This window comes from Podarcis raffonei, chromosome 3 (assembly GCF_027172205.1).
Source record: "Podarcis raffonei isolate rPodRaf1 chromosome 3, rPodRaf1.pri, whole genome shotgun sequence".
Lineage (NCBI taxonomy): Eukaryota > Metazoa > Chordata > Lepidosauria > Squamata > Lacertidae > Podarcis > Podarcis raffonei.
In genome coordinates, this window is record NC_070604.1 from 80,703,796 (window position 1) to 80,709,979 (window position 6,184).

The following is a 6,184-nucleotide window of genomic DNA, read 5'->3' on the forward strand; positions in this document are numbered from 1 at the left end:
CTTTAAAGATGCTATGAGGCTCTCTGTTGGTTTTGCTGCAAAAGGCTAAGATTACCCTTCTGGATCATGTTGAAAACTTCCTGCTGATTGGGACGCAGGTGGCGCTGTGGTCTAAACCACTGAGCCTAGGGCTTGCCGATCAGCAGGTTGGCGGTTCGAATCCCCGTGACAGGGTGAGCTCCCGTTCGGTCCCAGCTCCTGCCAACCTAGCAGTTCAAAAGCATGTCAAAGTGCAAGTAGATAAATAGGTACCGCTCTGGCGGGAAGGTAAATGGCGTTTCCATGTGTTGCTCTGGTTTTGCCAGAAGCTGCTTAGTCATGCTGGCCACATGACCCGGAAAAACTGTCTGCGGACTGTTAAGTTGTGGGCGAACATAGCAGACGACACAGCGATTTCTCCAGAGCAGTTCTTTATTTGTAAGCTGGACAGAACTGAACAGCAAACAGCTCAGCCGGCCTGCTTTTATAGGCAGCCGGCTGTCAACATTGTAGCAACAACAATCCAGGGTTTCCCACCTAAAATAACTGACGTGGACCTGAGTGAAAACTATCTACAGTATCCCCCTGCTGGCCCAGGGTGAGAACTTTAGTACATAACACGGACAAACATCGGCTCCCTCGGCCAGTAAAGCGAGATGAGCACCACAACCCCAGAGTCGTTCGCGACTGGACTTAACTGTCAGGGGTCTTTTACCTTTACCTAATCCTGCCGATGAGGCACTGGCAGGGGAGGGAAGTCACATTCTCAAACTAGCTTATATGCAAGTACAGTACACACTTTATATTATGAGTGCAATAAGATTTGTCTGGCATATAGAATAGCCAAGTAAGCCAGTCTTCCAACACTGAGAGAGAACCCAACATATAGAAATATTTCTGAGAAAATGAGCCTGTGTTATATCCCTTCCAAATACATGAAACAAATGGGGACTCGGGAAATCTTTAACTTCTCATGCAAACTAGCTGTGACAAGGTAGATAAACCAATTTCCTTCCTTGAAATAAGAAGAGGGATGCAAGTCCACTCACATTACTGGGCCTCTATGTTGTACCACGCTCCCTGGGAGCAACCCAGAGGAACAATCTGCCCATGATGCAATCCTTCAAGATGGGCACCTAAGGTACTTGCTAATGACACTGGAACATGGGTTGGGGCTCTTGTCTTCTGTCCCAGACCCTGCTCCAAGTGAGTCCTGCTATAGATGGGTCACCCTCTACTCTTGCTTCCCCCCCAACGTGGTTCAGATGTTTTGAACTGCAACGTCCAACAGGCCCAGCCATTATGGTCAGTAGGCAGGGGTGATGGGAATTGTAGTCCAAATTATATGGAGGTTGGGAAAAGCTGCCCTGCCCAGTCTAATGATGGACTTCTTGCTACTTATCACTGTAAATGCTTTACAAAATGTAACATTTTATCAGCCATCAATATTTTAATATTACTGATCCATGTTTAAGGGATTCTTCTTGTCTTAATATTAACCTAATGCGTAATTTCTTAAGAAACATCTGTCGATTGATTTACATAGGTATCCATGCCTCCCATTTCAAGGCAAAAAAAGTGTTCACAGAGTGGCTATAAAGTAAGCAGGGGTAAAAATTCTGTGACCCAACCATCTACAAGTCACCTACAGTAGCTGTGAAACTTCAATGTAACGCTGTTGTTTTAAGTGTGAACAGACTGTTTTAAATGCTTTTCGGATTGCGCTTCTGGTACTAGCTGATAAACCTGTGTGTAGGAATCTCATGTCAAAATGCTTTATGCAACACCTCGGAATTTTGTTGAGTGCTGGTTAAGATGTGTTAGCCCACACATTTAAAGTGCACACCCTTATTCTGTGTGTGAACTGGCTCTCAGATGAATGTATGGAGTCCTCAGCACCACTTAAGCATCCATTAAAGGTCTCCAAGGTATCTTCTGACCTTGCTTGACACGACCGGTGTGATACTTTGTGATTACATTTTAGATTTCATCTTCCTATGGAGAGAGAAAAACAGAACCTAATGGGACTTACATGCTTCTTAAGGTCATTTTTATAAAAGTTAACTTCTAAAGGAGAGTGTGTTGTTACGTGCATTAATCCCATAATACTTTTCTACACACAGAAGAATCTTGGCTGTGTTTTGTAACCTTGAAAATGCCAACTTTTGTTCCTTCCTCATGTCTTGTTTTTATGATACTGTTCCACTGTTTTTATGTTTGTGTTTTTTGTAGACTGCTTAAGAGATTTTAGAGGTTTAGAAGTTCATTTATTTCATAAAATTTGTAAAGCACTTGATTGCTTTTTTTAAAAAAACTTGAAGCGGTTTTCAAAAAGAAAAAACAAGAAAACCAAGAAAAATTCACACTAGTACTTTCAAACATGCAAAAGTTACAATACTGAAAACAGATTATAATTACCTGAACTTTCAAAGCATCTGGGCATGCTTGTCTAAACAAAGTTTTTAGCAAATAGCAGGTGTGGAAAGAGTACAGTGAAGGTGCCTGCTTGATCTCAAACAGCAGGGACTTCCAAAGTGTAGGTGCTGCCACACTAAGCAATCAGATTCTTACAATGACTAATACTGGAGCAGGTATTATGTGGCACCTGTGGTAGTGCCGATTCTGTCAATTGAAGCGGTCAAGTGAGCGCATGTGCGGTAAGGCAATCTCGCAGGTCTCATAGAAATGCTTTAAAATAAATAAATAATACTGACTTAGGCTGTGTGTACACACTTCTGAATACTTTGGATGCAGTGCACTCCCACGCCTGGTTTGGGAAGCAGTGTACAGTGGTACCTCGGGATGCGAACGGGATCCGTTCCAGAGCCCCGTTCGCATCCTGAAGCGAACGTAACCCATGTCTGCGCGTCTGCATGTGCGCGGGTTACGTTTCGGCGCTTCTGCGCATGCGTGTGACGTCATTTTGACGGTCTGCGCATGCACGCGCAGTGAAACCCGAATTTGCCTAACTTGAAGCATATTCATCCTGAGGTATGACTGTACACTGCACATTAGTCACAATCTGTATCTATTCTGTATCTATCCTGACATTTCTTATGAAATACAGTGGTACCTCGGGTTACAGACGTTTCAGGTTACAGACGCTTCAGGTTACAGACTCCACTAACCCAGAAATAGTACCTCAGGTTAAGAACTTTGCTTCAGGATGAGAACAGAAATTGCATGGCTGCAGAGTGGTGGCAGCGGGAGGCCCCATTAGCTAAAGTGATACCTCAGGTTAAGAACAGTTTCAGGTTAAGAACGGACCTCCAGAACAAATTAAGTTCTTAACCTGAGGTACCACTGTATTGCATTTTGATGCATTTCCCCCCAATCCAGTTTTGGTTTGAATCAGGAAGAAGAATGACCTACCCACCCACCCAGACAGACAGAGGACAGACATACACACCCCCTAGTAAAACAAGACAAACAGTTGCAATAAAAACCGCACCAGCCCTTTCATTCAAAGCAGTCAGTTCCCCAAAGCTTGTTGGAACAAGAAATTCTTCACCTGCTGGAGGAAGGACAAAAATGAGGGGGGAGTTCCAAAATCTAGCATTTGTTGTTTTAAGTAATTTGGGGTTGAACTGGCAAAAAAAGACTAATAAGCGTAAAAAATAATAATAATCTGTTTTCTTTGGTAATAGGTACAGTCCTGCAAAACAGCTGACCTCCTAGGTTCAGACTTTTATCCCTGTCGTCATAGCTGGATAAAACTTCCTAATTAAGTAACTGCCTCTCATTCTTTGTGTTCCATAATTTCAGCTGCTGCCGCTTTCTATTAATCCTGTCAAAGGCAGCAAGAAGGTCACCAAAAGCCACATACAGAGGTTGTCGATTTTGGAACACTGCATTTTAACGAGGCCAGATGACTCCACGCCACCCTCAACACACAAAGAGAAATTGCATTCCGGTAAAAGAAACTCGGTCACCCCCACTGACCAGGCTTGCTTTGCCTTTCTGAAATTTATTATCTGGCACAGCCATTAGAAGCTTTCCATGTTCTTCTCCCTATGTCAGAAATTGTTTCTGCATCTCTCCCTTTTGCTCCTGTTCTCAGCAGGGAAATTGTACGGCAAATTGTGTCCAATTGATCAAAATGCCAAGTATGAGGTAGGGCTTCAGCAGTGCTTGGGTTTAAAAACAGAATGAAAAAAAGAGGGTGTAAGAGAACTTAAGCTGCACTTATGTCAGAGGTGGGGAAGCTTTTTCAGCTGCGGACCACATATACTCTTGGCATTCACCCCGAGGTGTGGCAAAAAAAGTGTGTGTGTGTGTGTGTGTGTGTGTGTGGCCATGCCATACTCTCACATACCACACACTACACTCCCTCTTCAGCTGGGAGAAATCACCAGGAGTAGATTTTGCTGCTGGTGGTTGTCAAGCACTCAGGAAAGGTCAGAGTCCTCAACTGCATATTATGGTATGGTAATTATAATGATCTTTGCAGGCCAGTGTCAGCAACCTCTAAGCTTCTTTGCAACCAATAAAAGCCCATACATTTTGTCAATTTGTGTACTTTTCCCCTGACACATCCCTGTTTCACAATCTTTCAAGCATTACAGCAACACATTGATTTTAAACTGTGTAGGCAGCATTTGACTAAGAGCTGCAGTTTTCAATTGATGCCCTAAGACTGCAAAAGCTGCAGGTGAGGTGCGAAAAACAGTATCTATATTTGAACCACCATATTTGCATATTTGCTGTGGGACATCTTGCACACTCTACATCACTGATAAAGAAGTGACAAATGTGAATATATTTTTGTACTTCGAGTGGGTTTGTTAATTTACACCTACTAGAAAAAGAAAACATTTTGCATATGAGTGATAGTAATATGAAGAAGCCCACAGATGAAGAGTGGGGAAAAACAGTGAGTTTTCTGTTTTCTCACAAATCTGTGAGTTGTATAAAATCTCACTACAAGTTAAGCACCCAAAACATTAAAGTGGCTGAAGAATGATTTGTTAAATGACCGACCCCAGCTGTAAAGTTTAACAAAAATAATGACCAGACTAGCCAAGTTAGAATGATGAGGTCTGACCAATCTATGACAAGTTACAGTGGTGCCTCACAAGACGAAATTAATTCGTTCCGCGAGTCTTTTCGTCTTGCGCAGTTTATCGTCTTGCGAAGCTTGGTCCGTCGCAACTGCACCTCTTCAAGCGGCTTTAAGAAAAAAGGAAACAAACTCGCAAGACGTTTTCGTCTTGCGAAGCAAGCCCATAGGGAAAATCGTCTTGCGAAGCAACTCAAAAAACGAAAAACTCTTTCGTCTTGCGAGTTTTTCGTCTTCCGAGGCATTCGTCTTGCGAGGTACCACTGTATTGCAAAGCTGCGTACGTATTCAGTGGCTTGCAGGCCTATGCTCAGTGGAGCTTGCTTGCAAGTAAACATTCATTGTATCAGACCATATTTGAACCAAGAAGCAAATTAAGCAAATTAGCTTTGTAATGAATATATGCCAGCTATTTATTATATTGATGAAACTGTAATGTGTAAGAGTCCATGCTTAAAAGAATGAGTATAATGTGGTTCAGAGTTGATGTTATTTTTTGTATCTTTATTTATTTTAGACCTTATTATGATTTATGTGGCAATAGTTAAATTTGGTTGTGTACTTTTTGATGGTTTGCTTGTTCTTTATGACTACTTGAACTTTGGAAAAGCCAGACCTCCCAAATGTCCCTATTTTCCAGGGGCAGTTTCGGATTTATAGAGGCCATCCTGGTTCCCGATTTGATCCCGGAATGTCCCGATTTCTATAGAACATCCCTATTTTCATAAGAGAAATACTGGAGGGTATGAAGTCATCCAACCCCTGAGCCATCTGAAGGCAATCCTGTGTAGGAAGTTGTTTTTAATGTTAAACGTTTTGCATCATGTTGTAATCTACCCAGAATAGCGGGGGGGAACCCAGTCAGATAGATGGGGTATTACCATATTATTATTATTATAATATATATAATAATATATATATAATATATAATATATATAATATATATATAATATATAATATATATAATAATAATAATAAATACGGCGTCCCTATTTTCTTTGGAGAAATGTCGAAGGGTATGAAAGGCGGCATGCAAATAAAACGATTGACAAATAAATAAAAAATAAATAACGGAGGGGTAATAGAACGAAACAGCCCCGTCCACCAGGAATTTGCCCTCCTCACTAACTACATTGCCCAGCATGC